The following is a 26,846-nucleotide window of genomic DNA, read 5'->3' as shown; positions in this document are numbered from 1 at the left end:
AGGGTGCTCTGTCCTTAGCAGGCTGCCTCTCTGTCCTTCCCCTCTAACCTTCTCCTCTGCTTGGGCAAGCTTATGGAGGTGCTCTCAGGGGAGTGCCAGCAGGGGTTGGGGCGTCTCAGTAGGATCTTGAGCCCTGAGCTGGAGTTTCTCTGCTGGGGGGGGGAGGGGGGGCGCCGGTGATAGAACTTGCTGCTAGACCTCATTGCACTGGACCCAGGATAATCTCAGGACGTGTAGAATGACCACAGTCCCAGATCCCGAGCTGTAGTTTGTTTGCTAGGAGCGGCCGGCAGCACTGGAGTTCCGGCACTGTGAAGCTGCTGTGCGCCTCTTTATCCTTCTGCTCTGCTGCGGCAGGTTTATGGCGGCGTTTGGGGGAGTGCCCGAAAGGATTGGGTTTTCTCAACCCCGATCTGGGTTGGGGTACAGACAATGTGGTCTGTGGCAGATTCTGCTGGATGCCTCCTGCCTCCTCCGAAGAGGGAGTAGGGATTTTGAGCTGGATGTGCAGCTGCGCAGCTGTAATCCGTGTGCTGCGGGAGCTCAGTTGTGATGGCGGTGGGTACCTGAAGTCCGAGAGACCTTCCAGGGAAAGTCTGAGTGACCCGTGACCAGTCTGGCAACTCTGCTTCCCTGTGGGTTTTTTTTGGCGATTAGCACTCTCAGCCTCAGGGACCCTTGTGCCCACCAATCAGCCTGGGAAAGTGATCGGGACAAGCAGGCTTGCGGCACCAGCCCGGAGACCCAAAGCTGCGTTAGCCGGGTTCTCTCCCGAGTTCTGGCTGGGCAGCCGAGAGTGGACCCGACTGCTTCCCAGGCCGTGGGAGCCTCCCCTCACCTGGGAAACACGATCGATCGCTGTTGTGTTAGGGTCCAGAGTTCAGTCTCCTGGTCGCTGCACGAAGTGTGTTGTCCTGCTTCTCAGACATGGTGTTCTCCCGGTGCCGCCATCTTGGCCCCTCTGAGTCTGTATTCTTTTTTTTTTTAGAATTTTATTTTATTTTATTTTATTTTATTTTATTTTATTGTATTTTATTTTTTTCTTATCAGTTACATTTTATTAACTCTGTACCCCAGCCGTGTCCCAATCCCTCATTCCCTCCCAGTCCCTCCCTTCCTCCCTCCTCTCCACCATGCCCCTTGCCAAGTCCACTGATAGGGGGGACCTCCTCTCCATTCATCTGATCCTGTATTCTTATATGGATAGTTTGGTATCGTGTTAAAAGTCAGGGATCTGTGGCTCTGTGAGTATATTTTGTTCAGTTCATTTGTCCTTATGTCTCCTGTTTTGCAAGTAGCGTGTTCACCCTGTTACTGGGGATCCATGTTATAATCTCTAGTAACTTACTGGGATACCTTCGGTATTGTACTGTCTCTTCTGAGTTGCTTTGCTATTTGTAATATTTGTGATTTCATATAAATTTTGGGACACTCTTCTGGTTGTGTACATAATGTTATTAGAACCTGTATGGGATTGTATTGAATTGTGGATTAACCAAAATATACCCTCTAATTCTGTGATAACACAAATGTCTCCACATATTCAAACTTAATCAGTGTACCAATAGAAGTCTAACTCAAAGCAATAAGACTTGAAAAATAAATAACAAGGAAACAAACAGGAAAGAGTGACATAAGTTTTCCTGTTTGTGGATAATGGGATCTTATACTTCAGGAATTCTTTTTTTTTTTTTTTGAAGGGTTACTATTTTTTATTTATTATTTTTTATGATGATTTGTTTATTTATTTTTTTAACTTTTTTAATTTTTTATTAATTACACTTTATTCATTTTGTATCCCCCCATAAGCCCCTCTCTCCTCCCCTCCTGATCCCACCCTCCCTCTCGTTTCTGCATGCATGCCCCTCCCTAATTCCACTGATAGGGGAGGTCTTCCTCTCCTTTCTGATCTTAGTCTATCAGTTCTCCTCAAAAGTGGCTGCATTGTCCTCTTCTGTGGCCTGGTAGGGCTGCTCCCCACTCAGGGGGAGGTGATCAAAGACCAGGCCAATCAGATTATGTCAGAGGTAGTCCATCTTCCCATTACTAGGTAACCCACTTGGACACTGACCTGCCATGGGCTACATCTGTGCACAGGTTCTAGGTTATCTCCATGAATAGTCCTTGGTTGGAGTATGAGTCTCTGGGAAGTTCCCTGTGTTCAAATTTTCTTTTTCTGTTGCTCTCCTTGTGAAGTTCCTGTCCTCTCCAGCTCTTACTATTTCCCATTTCTTACTTAAAATTCCATTCACTCTGCCCAACAGTTTTCATATTAGTTACAGTTTGTTAACTTTGTATCCCTGCTGTATGCTACTCCCTCTTTCCCTCCCATTCCCCCCTCCCTCCCTCCCTCATCTCCTCCCTGCCCCTTTCCAAGTCCACTGATGGGGGAGGACTTCCTCCCCTTTCATCTGATCATGGTTTATCAGGTGTCTTCAGGACTGGCTGCAAAGTCCTCCTCTGTGGCCTAGCGGGCTGCTCTTCCCTTGTGGTTGGGGGCGTCAAATGGCCCGCCATTGAGTTCATGTCAGAAACAGTCCCTGTTCCCCTTATTAAGGTACCCACTTGGGTACTGAGTTACCATGGGCTACATCCGAGCAGAGGTTCTACCTAGCAGTGTATCAAATCAGATATTAAGACTCATAACCAAACCTTCCCCAAAGTGCAGGGTGTCATAAGAAAGAAGGAGGAGTTAATATGACCTGGAGAGGACAGGAGCTCCACAAGGACCAAATATATCTGGGCACAGGGGTCTTTTATGAGACTGTTTCTCCAACCAAGGACCATGTACGGATGCAACCTAGAACCTCTGCTCAGATGGATCCCATGGTAGCTCAGTATCCAAGTGGGTACCCTAATAAGGGGAACAGAAATTCTTTTTTTATTTTTTTTTTATTAATTACACTTTATTCATTTTGTATCCCCCCATAAGACTCTCCCTCCTCCCCTCCCGGTCCCACCCTCCCCCCCTTTCTGCATGCATGCCCATCCCCAAGTCTACTGATAGGGGAGGTCCTCCTCTCCTTCTTTCTGATCTTAGTTTATCAGTTCTCATCAGAAGTGGCTGCATGGTCAGGGTTCTAGGTTATCTCCACAGATATTCCTTGGTTGGAGTATGAGTCTCTGGGAAGTTCCCTGTGTTTAAATTATCTTGTTCTGTTGCTCTCCTTGTGGAGTTCCTGTCCTCTCCAGCTCTTACTATTTCCCACTTCTTACATAAAATTCCATTCACTCTGCCTGTCAGTTGGCCATCAGGCTCAGCATCTGCTTTGACAGTCTGCACGGCAGAGGCTTTCAGAGGCCCTCTGTGGCAGGTTCCGAGGTTGTTTCCTGTTTTCTTCTGGCTTTCAGAGGCCCTCTGTAGCAGGTTCCTAGGTTGTTTCCTGTTTTCTTTTTCTTCTGATGTCCATCCTCTTTGCCTTTCAGGATGTGGATTGAGCATTTTAGTTAGGGTCCTCTCTTTTGCTTAGTTTGTTTAGATGTACAGATTTTAGTGGGTTTATTCTATGTTGTATGTTTATATGAGTGAGTATATATTGTGTGTGTCTTTTTGCTTCTGGGACAACTCACTCAGGATGATCCTTTCCAGGTCCCACCATTTACCTGCAAATTTCATGATTTCCTTATTTTTCATTGCTGAGTAATATTCCATTGTATAGATGTACCACAGTTTCTGCATCCATTCTTCAGTTGAGAGGCATCTGGGCTGTTTCCAGCTTCTGGCTATTACAAATAAAGCTGCTACAAACATCGTTGAGCAAATGTGCTTTTTGTGTACTTGAGCCTCTTTTGGGTATATGCCTAGGAGTGGTATGGCTGGATCTTGAGGAAGCGCTATTCCTAGTTGTCTGAGAAGGCACCAGATTGATTTCCAGAGTGGTTGTACCAGTTTACATTCCCACCAGCAGTGGAGAAGCGTTCCCCTTTCTCCACAACCTCTCCAGCATGTGTTTTCACTTGAGTTTTTTGTCTTGGCCATTCTGATGGGTGTAAGGTGAAATATCAGGGTCGTTTTGATTTGCATTTCCCTAATGGCTAATGAGGTTGAGCATTTCTTTAAGTGCTTCTCTGCCATTCGATATTCCTCTACAGAGAATTCTCTCTTTAGCTCTGTTCCTAAGAACAGCTATAATCCTTTGAGAACTGGTAAGCACTTATCAGTATTATTATCTTCTTATTCTTGAAATTAAAATGAAGACTGCATGCCAATGCAAGAGTAGCTTTGCTCTTGCCTTGAGGATAAAAAGTTTCTATAAACTATAAAATTAAAAAACAATGAGTGAAATGAAAGTAATTTTAATTATTTTTAAAATATTACTGTTTTATACTATAAAATATATTTTATATCCTTTTTTAATTGAAAATATATTTTTCGCTAATACAATAAATCCCAACCACTCTTTTCCTTTTCTTTTCTCTTCCAATTTCCTCCACCACCCTTCTCTCCCAGAACTTTTCTCTTTGAAAGAGCCAGCCTCTAAGACACAAGAAAATGTGGCAAAACAAAAAACAACAAGATAAGGCAAAAAGCCTTCATATCAAGGAATGACAAGGCAAACCTATTTCCTGATTAAGAACAGGCAAAAGAGTCAGAGACACACCTGTTCCCACTGTTAGGAGTGGGAACAAAAACACTAAGCTAACAGCCATAACTTATATGTACAGAGGACCTGGTGGAAGACCCCTTGCTTTCTGCTAGCATCTCTGTCAGTCCGTATGAGCTCTGTTAGTTGACTCAATTGGCCATGTTCTCCTGGTGTTCTCTAAACCTTCTGGCTTTTACAATCTTTCCTCTCCTCCTTCTGTGGTATTCTCTGAGCTCCAAGGGAAGAGACCTAATGAAGACATCTTTGCATAATGTTTGGCTATGGGTCTGTGAACCTCTTCCTATCTGCTGCCAGAGAAATAATATGTGATGACTACTTGACAAAGCACAGATCCATGAATATAGCAGTGTATGGCCAAGAATCTTGTCGATGTATTTTACTGATTTTTTTTTTTTCCACTCATGTTTGGTTCTACCTTAGGTCTCCAGTTCCTGGTCAGGAAGGTTGTGTAGGACATGGTCTCCTTCTTCTGGCATGGGTCACAACTTAGACATTGGTTAGCCACTCCAACAAATTTGGTCTCACCATTGCCCCAGCACATCTTACAAGCAGGACAGATTGTAGATTGAGGGGGTGTCGGTGGTTTGATGTCCAGATTTCCCTTTCCATTAGCTGAAGAATACTTTCCTGCACCAAAGAGACTGGAATGTTGGACTGAGAGCTCCATGCATGTACAAGCTCGACTTCTCTATGTCCAATGAGCTTAGAAGGAAGTCCTCTACAATGGGGCCACACCATTAGTTTTCAGAGTGAACCTCTGTCCTAACATCAGCCTGGGTTCTTTAGGAATATCCATGGGACCAGCTCGACCAACAATTCAAATGCATGAAGCCCAGTCTCACCACTGAAAGCCTGCCTGGCTACAGAAGTTGTCCAGTTCACATTTCACATCCTCCATTATTATGAGTTCTTACTATTGTCACTCTCATAAACCCTAGAAAGTTTCCACTGCACTAGGTTTCCACATTGGCTCCTAACTGCCTTCCCCCATTTCCAGCTGTCTCCGCCCTCACTGTGTCTCTCCCTCCCTTCCTCCATCTGATGATCCCTCTAGCTTCAGTCTCCACTATCCCCAAATCCACATGTAAAAAAAATCTATTTTATTTCCTTCTGTTTTCCTAGAGCTCTCCCCTTCACCTATTCCCTCTGGTTCTATAGACTGTAGCTTGATTACCATTCATTTAACAGTTAATACTTACTTATAAGTGAATATGTACCATATATGTAATATTGATATTTCAATCTTTTTATCTAATGGTAAAAATTTTGATTGTTGGACTACAAATAATATAATTATATAAATTTTTGATCTTAAATAAGTTGCCTGAGTCCTATTATATTTATTAAAAAGTTTTAATTACATTGACTTTTATGTAAGATCAAACGAAATAAGTCTGTTAAGATACTCTGTTACTATAACTGTTTTTTAATTTATTTTTCATTCATTACAATTTATTTACTTTGTATTTCAATTGACGCCCCTCCGTCAATCCCTCCTAATCTCACCCTCCCTCCCTGTCCTCCACCCATGCCCCTGCCCCAGTCAACTGATAGGGGAGGTCCTCACCTTCCATCTGATCCTAGTCTATCCTAGACTGACTGCATTGTTTTCCTTTGTGGCCTGGTGAGGTTGAACCCCCATCAAGAGGAGGTGATCAAACAGCCAGCCACTGAGTTCATGTCAGAGACATCCCTGTTCCCATTACTAGGGAACTCACTTAGACACTGAGCTGCCATGGGCCACATCTGTGCAGGGGTGCTAGGTTATATCCATGAATGGTCCTTGATTGGAGTGTCAGTCAGAGAAAAAAACCCCTGTGCCCAGATTATTTTTCTCTCCTTGCGGAACTCCTGCCCCTTCCAGGTCTTTCTATCTTCCCCTTCTTTCATAAAATTCCCTGCACTCTTCCCAAAGTTTGGCTATGAGTCTCAGCATCTGCTTTGATACCGTGCAGGGTAGAGTCTTTCAGAGACTTTCTGTGATAGGGTCCTGTCCTGTTCCCTATTTTTTTCCTTTCCATAGATCTAGATGTTGCACGCAAACACATGCCCATTTATTCCAATATCTTTTGCTCTCAACTCAAAATCTCTGCAAGGTAATATAATTGAACTTCAGCTTTCCAAATTTTAAATTGACATTCACTTATTCTATAGAATTAGAATTGTTCAGAGATAGAAAACTTGATAATATATGGTTAAGTTTGCCATAGAATAAATCACAAATGAGACTTACTGTAAGAAGCATTTCAATTCTTTTCCACTTCTCTAGAAACTTGATTAAAGTATTCTTCTTACTCTTCCAGTGTGTACTGGAGTTTCTTCCATCTAGATTTCATAAAATAATAACAATAAATAAGAATGAAATTATTCTGCTGATTCATTTTTATAAATACAACAAACTTTTTCCTGTACTGTGTCTGTCTTTTTTATTCTGTTATAACCAAAGTAAGTTCTATTGTTGGTATGGGGAAAGCAAAGTGATTTGCAAATCACAGAATGAGTGAGCTAGTGAAACACCCTTACTGTCTGGGCAGAAGCATACTGCATCTTAACTGATATGAACAGAGCAAATAAAATAAGGCATAAAATTTTTGACTCAAATATCAAAATCCTAAAGAGTCATAAAAAATGAATACTTCTAATTCTGCTTCTGTTGTAACATTTAGTTTTTGTCTTAATGATTTTTTTTTCTTGCTGAACCAGTGATTTTTATTGGGATTATTTAAGGAGTGTGGGTGATGGGTTAGTTACAGAGCAAAAATGACTCAAAGACAGCTGGGCTGAATCACCAAAACCTACACTAGCATGCTCACAGGGAGTTCAGTGTCTCAAGCTGAAGAGTGTCTCTTTCAAGCTGAATGATTAGCTCAATGACATGACAAAGTATCTCAGCCAGCGTGGCTTCAACTTTTCCTTCACAATTCTGTGAAGTTCAATTAAAAAGGTGTTTAGGCAATTCATTTCCTGTTATCAGCTTTCCACTTGCTTAAATTTTGAAAAATTATTTACTTTTTCATTAATTACAGTTTATTCACTTTGTATCCCAGCTGTAGCCCCCTCCCTTGTAACCTTCCTCATCTCCTCCCATGCTCCTCCCTAAGTCCACTAATAGAGGAGGTCCTCCTCCCCTTCCACCTGACCCTAGCCTATCAGGTCTCATCAGGACTGGCTACATTGTCTTCCTCTGTGGCCTGGTAAGGCTGCTCCTCCCTCAGAGGGAGGTGATCAAAGAGCCCACCAATGTTCATGTCAGAGACTGTTCCTGTTCCCCTTCCTAGAGAACCCACATGGAGACTGAGCTGTCATGGGTTATATGTGTTCTAGGTTATCTTCATGCATCATCTTTGGTTGGAGTATCAGTCTCAGAAATGACCTGTGTGTCCAGATTTTTTGGTTCTGTTGCTCTCCTTGTGGAGCTCCTGTCTGCTCCAGGTCTTTCTGTTTCCCCCTTCTTTCATAAGATACTACTCAGCAATTAAGAACAAGGAAATCATGAAATTTGCAGGCAAATGGTGAGAACTAGAAAAGATCACCCCAAGTGAGATATCTCAGAAGCAAAAAGACACACATGGTGTATACTCATTTATAAATGGATATTAGACATGTAATATAGGATAAACATACTAAAATATGTATACCTAAAGAGGCTAAGCAAGAAGGAGGACCCTGGGTAAGATGATCAATTCTTATTCAGAAATGTAAACGGAATAGACACAGGAAGAAGGAGTAAACAGAAAATAAGAAAGGAGCCTACCACAGAGGACCTCTGAAAGACTACCCAGTAGATGTTGAGAATCATAGCCAATGATGTTATTTTTGAGATGTTTCTGCCAATCTTGAGACCTCAGTTTGGAAAGTACTGGGTTATATAAATGATCAAAGTGGAAAAAAAAAACTGTCTTCATTATAGCAACTGCACAAAGGGTACCACACCAAGTAAGTGAATCTGCTTTTTTTTTTTCAACTTAATAAATGTCCCCTCTGCTGTAGAGAACATAGTTAAATTATTAACCAGTACCTCCTTACGTTCATGATGTAGTTGTATTGCATGTCAAGAGTAATACAGTGAGAATATAGGAACCAGGGAACTGGCAGTCTAATCAAGGAACATGAAAATATAACCATCAAGGGACCTGGGACATACCTCAAGCCTTACAGTGCTTGTTGTACAAGCATGATCCCTGACTTCCAATACCCATTGAGAAACATTGGATAAAGGTAACCTTGTAAGGCATCAATAGATGTAGGAGAAAATGAGGAAATCATGGCTAGGAGATGGTCCCCTTACAGAAAGAAAGAAATATGAGGGTGAGAAACAAAAAATACAAGGTAGACAGCAGAAAGGGTTGGAGGGTGTTTGTAATAGCAAAGGATAGGGAAGTTATTGCAGTGAATTGTAATGAGAGAAATTAAAGAAGGATCCTGTGATTTGAAATCTAGATGTCGTGGATGTCTGTATCAGGTTTGTAATTTGAACCAAAGTGATTTAATAGGTAGGTTATTATTTGACCAGCCCATTAAGTACTCTGATTATACTAAAATCCATAGACTTAAAAAAAGCTAAACAAGGAGGACCCTAAGGAAGATGCTGAATTCTGATGCAAAAGGAGAAAGAAGATAGACACCAAAAGCTGTAGAAGACAGGGAACACAGATGCCCTATGAAAGGCTCCACCCAGCAGGGGATCTAAGCAGATGCAGAGACTCACAACCAAACTGTGAACAGATCACAGGGAATCTTATGGGGGGGGGGGCGTATAGAAAGACCTGGAGGGGACAGTTCACAAGGAGACTAACAAAACCAAAACAGCTGGGCCCAGGGGACATGCAGAGAGTGATGCATCAACCAAGGACCATGAGGACAACCTAGACACCCTGCTCAGATGTAGCCCATAAGCAGCTCAGTTTCCATGTGGGTTCCCTAGTAAGAGCAGGGGGAGTCTCTGACATGAACTCAGTTGCCTGATATTTTATCACTTCAACCCTGGTGAGGTGACCTAACCAGCCCACAGAGAGAGAGGATCCAGGCAATCTTGATGAGTCCTGAAAGACTAGGGTCAGAAGTAGGGGAGGAGAACTTCCCCTATCAGGAGACTAACGGAGAAGGAAGAGAAAGGGAGAGTGGGGCAGGGAGGAGATGAGAGAGGAGGCTACAACTGGAATACAAAGTGAATAAATTATATGTATATGTATATGTATATATATATATATATATATACATATACATATATACATATATAAACAATTTTAAAAACTTTATATATTTAACTTTATATATTTAAAAAAAACTTTTGGATGCTTAACAGCACATACATAATACAAATATCTAAATACACAATTTATGTGTATCCATTCATGTGTATTAATTTAAACTCAGAGAGAATTTAACTGATTAGATATTTTATATCAAATTTGACCAGAAGGGAGTCCAAAAACAAAGCCTTGGGTGGAATGACATCTGACAGAAGAAGAGAACATACACCCTGAAAGGAGGGATGACCAGCCACGGCTAGGAATTTGTCGAAGGAATCCAGAGAGGAATGAAATCAGTGGTTTGATTTTATGAATGTTAAGTCAGATAATTTATGTTGCTAAGCTGTAAACATAGTGGAAGTCAATTCTTTAGCCTTCAGGCTACTTAATTATTGTTTAAGCCTTAAACTTTAAAAACATAATTTTTGTAATTATGTTTCATTAAACCAAAACTTTATGGTTTTACAAATAACAAAGTAATGTTCTTTAAATACCATGAAAACATTTTTGGAACTCCACTTAAGGAGAAATAGGTATCATGTATTTCTTAGTTCATGCCATCCAGATTCAGTCTATAATATGAGCACCTACTCCCATAAGTTAGCTGTAAAGATTGATATAAAACGTTTAATTGACTTTTCTTGAACTTGCACTATAACCAAGCTTCATCGTAACTCCTCTCAGTACTGTGAGAGCTGGATCCTAAGGTAGTGTCTAAGTTTGAGAATGTAGCTCAGCAGTGAGGGCTGGTCTAGCATATATGAGGCCCTGAAACTGTTCCTCAGCACTGGAAAAAAGTGATTTTTAATGTAGTGTCAAAGCAGCAAGCTGTGATTTTACTGATAGTAATGTTCCATGAGATCTCGGGTATATTCATGAAGGACTCTGAACCCAATAAGCTACAAAACAAAGCAGACACTTCTACCGGCATCAAAGAACCCCCAAACAAATTGTACCTCAAAGGTATGAAAATATAAAGTAGATAATGTCACATATTTAAAAAATGAAGGAGTGCAAATTCTTAGGATTCACGATGTTTCTATTCATATCACATAACCTCTGTGTTTCTCATCTTCAGCTTCGATTTGATACTCTATCTTTTGATCTTTTCTTTTGTCTTCTCAAGAACATCCTCTGCCTGGTTAGTGGTAGCTCCCTTCTCTTGGCCCTGGACAAGAAGATGTGAAATAAAACTGCACTGTAATTCACTGAGCCAGTGTACAATCCATTTCAACAGTCTTGTGAGCAAAATTCTATTCTTTCCCTGATTTCTTTCTCGGCCCTTTTGTCTTGGGTATACAGGAGGGCTTCTGATTTTTTGAGTCAATTTGGTATCCATCCACTTTGCTGAAGGTCTTTATCAGCTGAGGGGTTCTCTGGCTCAATTTTTGGGGTCACTCATGTATACTATCATATCATCTGCGAATAGTGAAACTTTGACCTCTTCCTTTCTGATTTGTATCCTCTTGATCTCCTTTAGTTGTCTTATTGCTCTAGCTAGTACTTCAAGCAGTATGTTGCATAGATATGGAAAGAATGGGCAGCCTTGCCTTGTCCCTGATTTCAGTGAGATTGATTTAAGTTTCTCTCCATTGAGTTTGATGTTGGCTATAGGCTTGCTGTATATTGCCTTTACTATGTTTAGGTATGTTCCTTTTATTCCTAATCTCTCCAAGACTTTAAACATGAATGGATGTTGGACTTTGTCAAATGCTTTTTCAGCATCTAAGGAGATGATCATGTGGTTTTTCTCCTTCAGTTTGTTTATCTGGTGGATTACATTGATGGATTTCTGTATATTGAACCATCCTTGCATGCCTGGGATGAAGGCTACTTGGTCATGGTGAAAGATATCTTTGATGTGTTCCTGGATTCGGTTTGCCAGTATTTTATTGAGTATTTTTGTATCAATGTTCATAAGAGAAATAGGTATGAAGAAATAGGTTCTCTTTTTTTTTGTTGGGTCAGATAGAATACAGGGGAATGTTTCAATCTTCTTGTATCTGTTGAGGCTTGCTTTGTGACCAACTATATGGTCTATTTTGGAGAAGGTTCCATGGGGTGCTGAAAAGAAGGTATACTCTTTTGAGTTTGGGTGAAAAGTTCTGTAGACATCATTAGGTCCATTTGAATTAGGGCCTCTGTAAGTTCCTTTATTTCCCTATTTGGTTTCTGCTTAGATGATCTGTTCTTTGATGAGATGGGGTGTTATAGTCTCCCACTATTAAGGTGTTGGGATCGATGTGTGATTTAAGCTTTAATAATTTTTCCCTTACAAATGTAGGCGCTCTTGTATTTGGGGCATAGATGTTCAGAATTGTGATGTCTTCTTGGTGGATTTTTCTTTTGATGAGAATGTAGTGTCCCTCCTCATCTTTTTTGATTAATTTTGGTTGAAAGTCTATTTTATTAGATATTAGGCTAGCTACCCCAGCTTGTTTTCTGGATCCATTTGCTTGGAAAACATTTTTCCAGCCCTTTACTCTGAGGTAGTGTTTATCTTTATTGCAAAGGTGTGTTTCTTGGATGCAGCAGAATGTTGGATCCTGTTTCCTCACCCATTCTGTTAATCTGTGTCTTTTTATTGGAGAGTTGAGTCCGTTGATGTTGATAGATAATAGTGACCAATGAACATTAGTTCAATTTATTGTGGAGTTGGTAGTCTTACTGTGGTTCATTGCATGTTTCCTTTTAATTTTTGTAAGGTCATTATCTGTATCCTATGTTTTCTTGGGTATAGTTGTTTTTGTTAGATTGGAGTTTTCCTTCTAGTATCTTCTATAGGGCTGTCTTGCTGTGCAGAAATTGCATAAATTTAGTTTTATCATGGAATATTTTGTTTTATACATATGTACTGATTGAAATCTTTGCTGAGTATAGTAGTCTGGGTTGGCATCTGTGATCCCTTAAAGTCTGCATGACCTCTGCCCAGGCCCTTCTGGCTTTCATAGTTTCTGATGAGAAGTCCGGTGTGATTCTGATAGATCTACCTTTATATGTTACTTGGCCTTTTTCCCTTGCTGCTTTTAATATCTATTCTTTGTTTTGTAGTTTTAGTGTTTTGACAATGATGTGATGTGAGGATTTTCTTTTCTGGTCTAGTCTGTTTGGTGTTCTGTAGGCCTCTTGTATATTTATGGACATCTCTTTCTTTAAGTTTGGGAAATTTTCTTCTATGATTTTCTTGAAGATATTTTATGAACCTTGGAGACGGGAATCTTCTTTTTTATCAGTTCCTATTATTCTTAGATATTGCCTTTTCATGCTGTCTTTGATTTTTTGGATGTTTTGTGTTTGGGATTTTTCCGATTTTACTTTTTCTTTGACAGAAGTATCAATTTCTGCAAGCATATCTTTAGCTACAGACATTCTTTCTTTCATCTCTTGTATTCTGTTGATGATGCTTACTTTTGTAGTTCCTGATCTTTTCTCTAAGTTTTCCAGCTCCAGGGTTTTCTCTGTTTGTGTTTTCTTTATTGATTCTAATTCTATTTTTATGTCTTGCACCATTTCTTCATCTGTTTGAAAGTGGCTACTTGTCTCTGTATAATGGCCTCTATTTTTTGGTTTGTTTTTTCTCTATATGACACTAATTTTGCCTCTACTTGTAACTCTATTTGTTTGGCTATATTTGCATGTGTTTCTTTGAGGACTTTGTTCAATTCCTTTTTCTTAGCCTCCATCTATGAGGTCAATTCTTTGATAGATTTGTTCATTTCCTCTTTAACTGTCTGGATTTGCTTGGCTCTTTCTCTGAGAGATTTGTTTGTTTCCTCTTTATGTGACTCTAATAACTGGATAAGCATATATTTAAGGTCATTTTTCTGTGTTTCCAATGAATTGGAATCAATAGATATTGATTTTGGGACTTGCTGGTGAAGTCATGATTTCCTGTTTTTTGTTTGTTGTGTTCTTTTGCCTACCTCTGGCTATTTGCTTATCTGTAACTTTCACTTGGGTTCTGCAGTTCAGATTGGTACATTCTTTCTATGGCATCTGGAGAATTCTTCAGGGAGATGTGAGTGGTTTGATGGTTTCAGCGTGTGCATTGGTCCTTCAGCTATACCTGTAGGAGGAAAGTACATGGAGCAGAAGGACAAATGTGAGCGAGCATGTGCATGGAAGTTTGCCTTCAGCGACAGGGTGCTAGAGAGCGTAGAGGCCTTCAGTGTGAGGGAGGAGCACCTTGTGGTCACAGAAGGGGTCGCAGGAGCTAAAGTTATCCCATGTGCTGGTGATGATCGTGTGCACAAATTCTCTGAGTACATCAGTGGCCTACAGGCTACTGGTAAAATCCACTGGTAGCTCCACTGAGTCAGGGCTCTCTTGTCCCAAGAAACCCTCTGTTTCCCACAGTGGATGTGTGGGTAGGAAATTTCTGATATCTGCTGCTAGCTTAGAAGCACCCTAGATCTGGGGCTCTGCAGGAACTTGGGGGTGCACTCACTCTCTAACAGGTCAAATCGAAACCCACAGGGGTTCCTCCTGTTCTCTACTGGCAGGATTGGACTTGCTGAGCCAAATGTGCACACAGACAGCTCAGTGGTGTTGCAGCCGCTGTACCTGGGAATCCAGTTGTGGCTGTAGAACCTGGATGTCTAGGTGCCTGCTGTGAAGTCTTGTGTAAGCCACAACTGTGGCTTGGCACTTGGTGCCCCTGGGGATTTTGCAGGATTGCTGGACTTTGGTGGCTGCACAGCCACTGAGGGACTGTGCAGCTTGTACAGTCAGGCTCTGTGGAGTTGGTAAGGCTGGCCGCTCACGGGCATGGGACCTAGGCAGGATTATACTGTGGATCTCAGGCTCGGGACTTGGGTGATGCTGGCTGCTGAGGCTGAAGTGCTAGTATTCCCTCCTCTGCTCTCTCGGTTCTCAGGCAGCAAGATCTGTGCCAATGGCGCTGTGGCTTGGCTCCTCCTAGGGGGAGGAAGGTCTGAGAGAGGAAAGTGCCCATCTCCGTTCACAGAGAAGAGCATGTCTGACATGAATCAAAAAGTTCTCTGCTCCTGTGATGTTCCCTCTCCTTCAGGGAGACACAATGCTGATTTTCCGATTTCAGTTGCCCCATCCACTCACCAATTTTGGAGTTTCAAATACTCTGCCTTTCAGAAGTGTTGCTCACTGATAGCCGCCATCTTGGGTCCCCTCACACAGTTCTATTGATTGCATTAAATTAATGCAGTTGAGACAATAGAAGATAATCTTTAAGACAAAATCATTGAGTGTGAAGATGGCTCAATATAACAGAGCCTGTGTCACCAGTTTGAAGGCCTAAGTAAAGATTCCTAGCACCTGTGTAAAAATCTAAAACTTTAGCTTTGTGGGTTCAGAGAGTGGAGAATCCTAAGACTTTCTGGCCAACCAGCTGAGCCAAGATGAATAACTTCTAGTTCAGTGAGAGAACCCATCTGAAAACAAAACAGATGACAGCAATAGTGATCAAGGAATGACACTGAAATTTTACTTTGGGCCTACACACAGACTTGCCCATGTGTATTACACCTGCACACAGCTGCAGACAACCACACTAACAAGTATAACACACACACACATACACACACACACACAGGAACATCATGTGACAAACTTAGATCTGATAATTCTAAAATTTTCCCTAAATTATAAATAATATTTCTGAACTTCAAGTACTATAGTAAAATAGCAACACATTTATAAAGTGACTTGTTTAGTGTCATTAGTATTTTTTTATCTTGAACTATTAAATACTTTTTTCCATTTCTTTCTTCATCTCTACCTACCTTCTTCTCTCCATCCCTTTCTTTTACTTCCTTATTTTGTTCTTTTTCTTGGTTTCCCTGCCTCAATCTTTCCTTTTTTCCTTAGTCTAACTTTTCATGAGGAATCTACACAAAATCTTATTTTTGCCAGATAAAAGTGTATCTGGTACAGAAGTCAATGATAATATTAATAATTATAAGCATAACATTGTAGATAATAACCCCTGCCTTGTGAAAATCATTAATGTTTTGATATAAATGGCAGAAAAATTATAATACTGACATTTACATGAAATGAGAAAAAGTGGGGAAGAGCCTAGAACTCATTGGCACAGGAGACAATTTCCTGAACAGAACTCCAACAGCACAGGCTCTAAGAGCAACAATCAATAAATGGGACCTCATGAAACTGAAAAGCTTCTGTAAAGCAAAAGACACTGTTGTCAGAACAAAACGACAGCCTACAGATTGGAAAGGATCTTCACCAACCTTATGTCTGACAGAGGGCTAATATCCAGAATATATGAAGAACTAAAGAAATTAAAAAGCAACAAATCAAGCAATCCAATTAAAAAAATGGGGTACGGAGTTAAACAGAGAATTCTCTATACAGGAATATAGAATGGCAGAGAAACACTAAAAGAAATGTTCAACATACTTATCCATCAGAGAGATGCAAATCAAAACGACCCTGAGTTTTCACCTTACTCCCATAAAAATGGCTAAAATCAAAAACTCAAGTGACAACACATGCTGGAGAAGTTGTGGAGAAAGGGGAACCCTCTTCCATTGCTGGTGGGAATGTAAACTGGTACAACCACTCTGGAAATCAATCTGGCGCTTTCTCAGACAAGTAGGAATAGTGCTTCCTTAAGACCCAGCTATACCACTCCTAGGCATATATCCAAAAGAGGCTCAAGTACACAACAAGGACATTTGCTCAACCATGTTTGTAGCAGCTTTATTCTTAATAGCCAATCCTGGAAACAACCCAGATGTCCATCAACATAGGAATGGATACAGAAACTATGGAACTTTTACACAATGTGTAATGTTCTATGTGTAGACGAATGAGATAAAAGGATGATTAGAGGCAGGCATGAGGACCTGGTGGCAGAATAAAATAAGGAAACCCATAATCAATCAGAGAAGCACTTGGAAAAAAAGCAGGTTAAAGTATCTTAATAACTAAAATATCTAAATAACTCCCCTTTTTGTGTGAAACGAGCTTACATGCTTCAGGTACCATGAGATTGTTGTCTTTCATTTTAGTCATGAATTTCTTAAATTTTATTGGCATGTATGTACCTGTGACTGGCAGTGCTTCCATTCACCCATAAGCATATATGGTCAAGTCTCCTGTTTTGTTTTGTTTTTTTCTTTTTTTAATTCAACTGAGCATGGCAGTGATACAAACACAAGCTTTTTTAAAAAAATTTTATTTAACTTTTATTAATTACACTTTATTCATTTTGTATCCCCCCATAAGCCCCTTCCTCCTCCCCTCCCGGTCCCACCCTTTCCCCCCTTTCTGCATGCATGCCCCTCCCCAAGTCCACTGATAGGGGAGTATAAGTCTCTGGGAAGTTCCCTGTGTTCAAATTTTCTTGTTCTGTTGCTCTCCTTGTGGAGTTCCTGTCCTCTCCAGCTCTTACTATTTCCCACTTCTTACATAAAATTCCATTCACTCTGCCTGTCAGTTGGCCATCAGGCTCAGCATCTGCTTTGACAGTCTGCACGGCAGAGGCTTTCAGAGGCCCTCTGTGGCAGGTTCCGAGGTTGTTTCCTGTTTTCTTCTGGCTTTCAGAAGCCCTCTGTAGCAGGTTCCTAGGTTGTTTCCTGTTTTCTTTTTCTTCTGATGTCCATCCTCTTTGCCTTTCAGGATGTGGATTGAGCATTTTAGTTAGGGTCCTCTCTTTTGCTTAGTTTGTTTAGATGTACAGATTTTAGTGGGTTTATTCTATGTTGTATGTTTATATGAGTGAGTATATATTGTGTGTGTCTTTTTGCTTCTGGGACAACTCACTCAGAATGATCCTTTCCAGGTCTCACAATTTACCTGCAAATTTCATGATTTCCTTATTTTTTTATTGCTGAGTAATAATCCATTGTATAGATGTACCACAGTTTCTGCATCCATTCTTCAGTTGAGGGGCATCTGGGTTGTTTCCAGCTTCTGGCTATTACAAATAAAGCTGCTACAAACATGGTTGAGCAAATGTCCTTTTTGGGTACTTGAGCCTCTTGTGGGTATATGCCTAGGAGTGGTATGGCTGGATCTCAGACAACTATTCCTAGTTGTCTGAGAAAGCGCCAGATTGATTTCCAGAGTGGTTGTACCAGTTTACATTCCCACCAGCAGTGGAGAAGGGTTCCCCTTTCAGTAAGATAATTTACCTCCTCTCCTCTGGAACTCAGTTTTGTTGCCTATATCAGCAAAACTCTGAGTTTCTTCAAGGACCATGACAACTAAATGAATATAATAGAGCAGTTACAATTTCTGGTTTTCAGTTAAAATGGCACTACATTACAGTGACAAAGTTGGTTGTGATAATTTCAGCACATGTAATTATTAAACACACAAAGTATATGTTGGAATAGATGGAGTTTTGTCACTTTTTTCTACAAAATATTTGTTCTTCACATTGTGTGTCACTTCACTGCCCTGCTTTTCTTGGAAACCTCAAGGCATTATGTGCCGTTTCTATGATGGAATCCACTAAGTCACTTTATTTATTGTATCTCTTTTACAATATTCATCAACTCAACCATGGCGACATTGATTTTCTAGGTGAAATCTTTTCATATTAAAATTTCCAATGAAGAATGAAATCTAGGTGTAAAAGTCATATCAAAAGTTAACTGGTGTGATATTTTTGCCATCACTGATGAAAGTTCACTTTGGAGTTATTTAACCCCATTCAGCTCTGAACACTTAGGGCCCACATCATGGATAAGATGAATAGATTGAGGTTCACTTTCCCATGAAGCAAAACTTCTGTGAGTGTAATGATAATATGCTCTTAGTGCTTTCTCAGCCGCCTGCGTTACATCTTCTAATGTGGAGTTGATGAGTGGGATCCTCTAGGAAGCCCCACAGCTCTGGAGGCAGGAACACACATACAACGTGTACGTCATCGTCATTTGTTGCATGTTGAACAGATGTACCAAATGCAGAGTTCATAGGAAATCTCAAGATCCTTAATCTTGGTGAATCCTTTAGTCAAACAGGAGTTATTTATAGTTAATGCTCATGATGCTAATTAGTCAACTTGCAACTTTCAAATACCCTACAAACCCCAGGGAGAAAGAATAACTCATCCATCATCTTAGTCTAATTCTGAAATTATATTTTTCTTTCATATCCTCATTTATATTTTTAATAATAAAAAAAAACATTTCTTACCCATTGGCACTATATGATGTTCTTTGATGAATCTCTTTGTAATCTTATTAAGTTTTGCTAAATTTACTTTTTCTTTTATTTTTTTCTATGAGAACCACTACTTGTCTTGATGTGCCAAAATAATTTGATGCTTTTATTTTGAAAACTTGTATTAAGACCTATATAAAAACATGAACCAAAAAGCTCACTTAGTGTTCTATACAGAAGATAAGAAAAAATAGGATAATATTCAAAAATTTCTAACAAGAACCTTTGGACATAGCACAGGGAGTCTTATGGAAGAAGGAGGATATAAAAGGACACAGACTGGATAGGAGCAACACAAAGAGATCAACAAAGCCAAACAAACAAATAAACAAACTAACAAAAAAAGAGAGCCCGGGGAGACTGCAAAGGCTGACACAAAACCAAAGACCATGCAGAGAGAGGACCTAGACACCCTGCTCAGATGTAGCCTATAGATAGCTCAGTTTCCATGAGGGTTTCCCAGTTACAGAAGAAGAGGCAATCTCTGACCGGAACTCAGTCGCCTGCTCCTTGATCACTTCTCCCTGGTGGCGCAACCTCACCAGGCAACAGAGGAAGAGAATCCAGGCAGTCTTGATGGGATCTGATAGGCCAGAGTCAGCCAGTAAGGGAGGAGGACTTCCCCTATCAGTGGACTAGGCAAGAGGGACTGAGGAGGAAGAGGGAGGGAGAGTGGGAATGGCAGGAAATGAGGAAGGGGGCTGCAACTGGGATACAAAGCAAATAAATTGTAAATAATAATAATAGTTTAGAAGAAAAACTGGAAAATATTCATTGATTTGGCTGAGCAAAAACTTTTATTTTAGCCTGGAATGTAAAATAATTCATATTTGTCAAATAAATGAACTAAAGCTTCCTGACAGCAGTCATAATGAAAATGGAAAGGAGAATACAGAAACTTAGTAATTTTGTTGTTCATAAGGACATGAAAACAGGTATTTTAAAAATGTAATACATTATTAGCAAATTAGGTTTTAATTTACTAAATATATATAATAATTCCACTCAAATATATTTAAAGTGATACAATAATTTCTGCTTAAGAATTTAATCTTAGAATATTAAAGCATTATGAAAAATCAAGTTTTCAAGTTGACCATTTATTTTTTGTTATTTATTTTTGTATGTGAAATGGTACATATTCGTGGAGATCTGAGGACAGTTTGCAGGAGGCAGTTCTCAACTTTCATTGTGCGCCCCAGATATAAAACTCAAGTTGTCAACTTTGGTAGCAAATTCTTTTACCCCCTGTGCCCTCTCAGTTCAGTACAAGCCTCTTGATTATACTGTCATGAAGTATCTGCTGTTTGGATCTGTGATGTATCCCAGAAACAGATGTGCTGTACTCACCCTAGAGTGTTCTACCATAGGCTCAGGACAAAAGGAACAACCAGCCATGATCCAAAATCTCTGAGTCAGCTTGGGGAAAATAAACCTTTTATTTTATAAGTACATTATCTCAAATAGTTATGATAGTTGTAGAAAACAGACAAACACAGCAACCAGACTAGCCAACTGACATTTTGCGTATAACATTATCAAATTCTTAAAATTAATATGAAACAACTCTAGGTATACATTTTCACCAACTTTGTCTAATTTTCTTACTATCTATTCTCCAAAATAAGGATAAAGTCAACCTTAGGATACTCAGTGCTATGCTGTATTCCAAATTTTCTGTTCTTGAGTATAAGTGATTCATGATTTGAATTCTGTATAAAACTATAATCTTACCTTGAATTATAGTTTGGTTCTATTTTTATGCTATAGCAGCTGACTTAGCAAATGTTTCTTTGTGGGATTTTTGAAAAAAAAAATATAACTCAGTACCCATAATAATCTCAACAAGTCTGGTGTGTATAAAACATTATTGTCAGCATCAGGCTTCTAGTTTACAGATGTGATAGCTAACGCCAGAGCATGTAAGATCTTGCTCAAAATTAACAAGTGGATATCTACCAGATAGCAGACCTAGCACTCTGGCTTATATAACTATCTCATCCTAAGAAGGAACTGGGTCCTTGGAAATGCTATGTCAAGAAACTTTTCTATTCACTGGGAAATGATACTTCTCCATGAATTGTTCTCTATTCCTGAATAAAATCAGAAAATCAGTTCTCCTGGTTTAATTCCAGGTTCAGCAGCTGTGGTTACATATTAGCTCTCTAAAATTGCATTTTAATTCCTTTAATTGATTGTAGAGCTAAAGTTTAGTAGCTTAATTTCAGTCTGACTTCTTCAGCATTAATAGGTATTTCTTAAATGCTGGTGTGCTTGATGAAAATTTATCACACAGAATCTGTTTTATAATGAAAAATTTCAGCTGTATAGAGTCATAGTAATACCTCCAAAGCTCAATGTTTGTCAGAGCTTGAAAACAAGACAGCCAGCATCATACGACATAAAGATTCTATTTCAGGCTGCTATAATTCAATCAGTTCATCACATGGAAAATAGTTCTGAATGGCCATCAGATATTGCATTAGGAATATAATTTATTCAGTACACAGAGGTTACTAGAGTTCATGGGATCTGCAGCTTTATGATCACATGATTGCACACAACATGAACATTTGAAGCTCTGACAAGTGCCATACCCTGCACCTGTGCTGCCGTTCTCTATGCAGACAACATGAATCTATACAGCTATGCATTTTTTTAAATAAGGCCGAGTGTCAGATTCATAATACCAATGCTAATAAGCACAGGAATCACCAAAATATACTATAATTAAAGTGACAGCATCATGGTTCTTGAGATTCAGGGTCATGATTAAGTAAACAGTCATTTGAATTGAACAAAGCACTGAAATGATAAGCAATTTGTCCCCTAAATGAGATATTCATAATGTGACCAATTGGTACGTACTATTTATAGCAGAGATGTGTTAGGTAAGATTAACATGGTAGACAGAGAAATCAGTGTGATATTTTATTGTGTTACTCTAAAGAATACAAGATAAAACCTGACATTTTTATCTTAAATTTTTCTTTAGGATTTTTAGACTCTAGTTGACTGTAGTCAGTGAAAACATGTGAAATCAACTTTCTGGCAAAGGAAACAGTACTGTTCTTACATTTAACAACAGTAAATGTGGTAATTATATATTGTAAAAATAAAACTTACAAAATAATGACCTATTCCTCTTACATATTCATGTAAAAGTATATAAACAAAAAATAGTATATAAACATATGAAAACATATACGCTTAATGAAAATGTACATTAAGCTTATTTTTTAATTGGTGATATATCTAAGAATCATTCTCAGAGTTTTTGTGTCATTAACATTTGGAAGCCTACTTTTGGCTATTTTAACCTTTTTAAATGGTGCAACACTCATATATATTCCATAAGTCTTTAGATAGGAAATGCTTCCCTCAAACTTAAGAATTCTAATCAAGTCTCCTTCACATAGGCATCAATTTACCTAACATCAATTACTAACATGAAACTATTTCGATTACCTTAACTGAATAGGCATTTTCCAGTGTTACTTCCGAATAAGTTATATTTCAATAAATTGAATAAACCACCAAACCAATTTCATCATTGAGAAAATCTGTCAAGAAATGACAATCTACTAACTAGAGATTATAGAAGAAGTTTAGTTATGCCTCATACCAGATGGATCTCTTTGTTCTTCTTTAGTTGGTTCTGGGGTTGACTCCAGGACCTAAGGCTCTGTGCTTGCTAGACAGGCTTTCTTTCTTTTTTTCCTTTTATTTTTATTTTTATTAATTACAGTTTATTCACTTTGTATCCTCCCTATAGCTCCCTTCTCTCTTCCCAATCCCACCCTCTTCCCCTTTTCCACCCATGTCCCTCCCCAAGTCCACTGATGGGGAGGTCCTTCTCTCCTTCCTTCTTAATAGAGCTAAATTCCAGCCTCTTCCCTCCTCTCTCAATCGCAAAGAAGGGTTATTTCTTATTTACCTTTATTTCCTCAGCAACAAGCATTTTGCATTCTACTGAGTGATTGTAATTACTTATTAATGACCTTTTGATTAGTGTAGATTAACATCATACTCATATTAAAATGTTGTGAAAAGAGCTTCAGGAATAGAGAGATTAAAAAAAGATTCATTATTACCTTACAAAATTGATGTAATGATTTAAGTTCCATGTTCTTCCTCTGTGTGCAATGAAATAATATTAACTATGATTACACTAATAAATATTTGTAACATCTAACTTGAGATGATATATAAAGTCTTGTATTTTAATAATCACAAACTATAACGGTGAAAATACCTCTAACCAGCAGCTGGAGACATGGAAAAGAAAACTAAATGTTTTTGTAGAATGCATAAAAATTGTTAATTTTCTCTTTTTTTTTTTTTTTTTAGTTACATTTTATTAACTCTGTATCCTGCTCCCTTATTCCCTCCCAATCCCACCCTACCTCCCTCAGCTTCTCCCTGCCCCTTTCCAAGTCCATGGATTGTCCTCTTTGTCTGGCCCTGTTTTATCAGGTATCTTCAGGACTGGCTGCAAAGTCCTCCTCTGTGGCCTAGCAGGACTGCTCCTCCCTTGGGGGGTGGGAAGGTAAAAGAGCCTGCCATTGAGTTCCTGTCAGAGATAGTCCCTGTTCCCCTTACTATGGGAAACCAATTGGTTATTGAGCTACCACGAGTTTCGTCCGAGTAAAGGTTCTAGGTTATATCCATACATGGTCCTTGGTTGGAGAAACAGTTTCAAAAAAAACTCCTGTGCCCAGATATATTTGGTCCTCGTGGGGCTCGTATCCTTTCCCGGTCATACTAACTCCCCTTCTGCCGAAGGGTTGGTTATGAGTCTTAGTAACTGTTTTGAAACGCTGCTTGGTAGGGTCTTTCAGATGACTTCTGAGGTAGACTCCTGTCATATATCCAATGCACATCTCATTTGTCTTTCTAAGTGAGGATTATCTTACCTCGTGTCTGCTTTCTTGTTTATCTTCTTTAGGTGTGTAGACTTCATTATGTTTATCATATCTTGTAGGTCTATATAAACGAGTATATACCATGTTTGTCTTTCTCCTTGGATACTTCACTCAGAAAGATCTTTTCTAGATCCCACCATTTGCCTGCAAATTTCATGATTTCCTCCTTTTTGATTACTGAGGAGTATTCCATTGTGTAAAAATACCACAATTTCTGTATCCATTCCTCCATTGATGGACATCTGGGTTGTTTCCAGGTTCTGGCTATTACGAATAAAGCTGCTACAAACATGGTTGAGCAAATGTCCTTGAAAGTGCATGGTATTGGCATAGAAACAGAAAGGAGGATCAATGAAACTGAATAGAAGACCCAGAAATAAACCCACACACCTATGAATACTTGATTTTTAACAAAGCAGCCAAATCCATTCAATGGAAAAAAAAAAATCAGTGTTAATTCCATGCAATCACTGATGAAAGAGAGAAAATTCAGTAATCTCAATAAAGAACAAATTTTCTAAAACTTAAAAAAAAAAAGAATTACTTGAAAATATAATGATAAGGGAGGGGAACAGAACCCACACACAAAAACGTCGACTCAAAATTCATCCTGCCTGTAAGATGTTCAAGGATATTTTGATGATGGTGTCCTTTACTTTACAGAAGCTTTTCAGATTCATGAGGTCCCATTTATTGATAGTTGTTCTTAGAGCCTGTGCTGTTGGTGTTCTGTTCAGGAAGTTGTCTCCTGTGCCAATGAGTTCTAGGCTGTTTCCCACTTTTTTTTCTAACCGATTTAGAATGTCTGGTTTTATGTTGAGGTTTTTGATCCACTTGGACTTTAGTTTTGTGCAGCCTGATGAATATGGATCTATTTTTATTTTTCTGCATGTAAAAATTGTTAATTTTCTATAGGCAACAAAGTCAGAGGCATCCTTCACACATAGGATTTTCATTTGACTTGTGTGAAATAAAGTTAAATATTACTCTAATTTTCTTGGCAGTCTCCATTATATCAAATGCACTTTGCCATTAATCCAATCAATGAAAGCTAAGTTTCCAATAATTATTGGTGTTAAAAGTGATACTGATACTATGCGATGTAGCATCATGTTAGAGCAATCTCCCAGCATGCACAAAGTCCTGCATTCATCCCTACCATACCCAAATGTAATAATATCATGTATCATGAAATTAAGTATTTAAAACTGGATACAATATCTCTAAGTTATCTGAGCTCTTTTGCAATTTTGCTTAGAAAAATCCTTTCTTTTTTTACTCCCTCCTTCACCTTTTTTGAGACAGGATTTCACTAGCCATGGCTAGCCTGAAACTTTCATTGTAGAACAGTCTAACATCAATTGGACAGAGAGCTTCCTGCTTCTGCCTCCCAAACCCTCCTTTCTGTATTCTTTTACAAATTTTACTTAATAACTGATCACTAAAATTACTTTGTAATATATATTATATTTTATTTTCTAAAATAATTTTTAAATTTTAATATTTTTATCATGTTCTTTCCCACTCCAAACTCATTTCAGATTCTCTCCCTACCCACCCAACTTTAAATTCCTTCTCAAAACATAAACAAACCCCAATACAGCAGCATAACCCCAAAACCAAGAAAAGAAAATGAAACCATGCTGCCCCTCCCACACACCCACCAATTTGTAACTAAATAGAAATACACATTCAAAAGAACTGTGGATTCTATTACAAGCTGTTTTCAACAAAATTTCAATTATTCGTTTTTCCCAATAAAAACTCAGGAGCCAAATGCTGGGATGAACACCTGCTAGATCAGAGAGGCAGAGAACGAACCAGCTGACCTTAGTCGTCAGGCCCTTTCTCAGAAGAGACTGCTCCTTTTCCAACCCCTTCTCAAAAACCCCTTTCAAGCTAAATCTCCCTCTCTTCTACTTCCTGTGAGTCTCTCTATCTGTCCTCTGACTTCCTCTTCCTCTGTTTTTTTTTTTTTCATAATAATCTTATATTCACTTTCTGTCAAGTGGTTGCTTGCTCTGCCTCTTGACCTGTGGTTGACTATTTAATCCTGTACATAATATTCAAGCAGAAAGCTCTTGGATTAAAGATGTGTGCTAAGGCTGGGCCACACCACTTTCAGAAACAGTTTCTTTTCCAGTAAATAACACAATCTACGGTTAACAGTGAGATCAAACATTCAGCAATAGTTATATGGAATTCCCAAAGCTCCAAGGGGAAGGATTTGATGGAAACCTCCAATTTAGACTCTGTCAGAATGTCTGACAGTGTTACTGCATTATTTCTCTCTGCTGTAGGAAGAAGCATCTCTGATGATGACAGATAAGTTATTCATCTATGAGTATAGCAGAATATCATCAGGAACTTTTTTTTTATTGATCTTTTTTGAGCAGTAGTGCTTTGTTTTACCCTAGTTTCAGAGCTATCTAGTCCCTTGTTACCCAAGCAGAGTCAGGGGTGGGTTCTTTCTCATAGAGTAGGTCAAATCAGAAATTGCTTTGCCATCATAGCCCTAGGAAATTTTGCATTCAGGACAAATTGTAAATAAAAGGTTTGTGGCTGGTTTTCTGTCCATGTTTCTTTTTTGGTAGCAGAGTTTTTGGGTTTACAGAGTACTTTTCTTCACCAAAGAGACTAGAACTTTGGAATGGAGGCACCATGCAGGCACCAGCTCAATTTCTCCATGTTCAATGAGTTGTATGGATGTCCTTAGCAATAGGGAGCCATTTTTGGTTTGCAGAAAACAATCCTTTGTCTTAGTAAGCCTGGGTTTTTTTACGGATTTCCAATTGACCCCCCTTGGCTAACAACATAATTGAATGTAACCCACTCCCTTCTCTGGAAGCTTTGGCTGGATACAAGAAATGATCAGTTGAGATTCTGTATCT

The sequence above is a fragment of the Psammomys obesus genome, unplaced genomic scaffold, assembly GCF_907164565.1.
Source record: "Psammomys obesus unplaced genomic scaffold, mPsaObe1.curated_primary_1811, whole genome shotgun sequence".
Taxonomy (NCBI): Eukaryota; Metazoa; Chordata; class Mammalia; order Rodentia; family Muridae; genus Psammomys; species Psammomys obesus.
The sequence above is the reverse complement of the archived record's forward strand: the minus strand, read 5'-3'. Positions refer to the sequence as shown.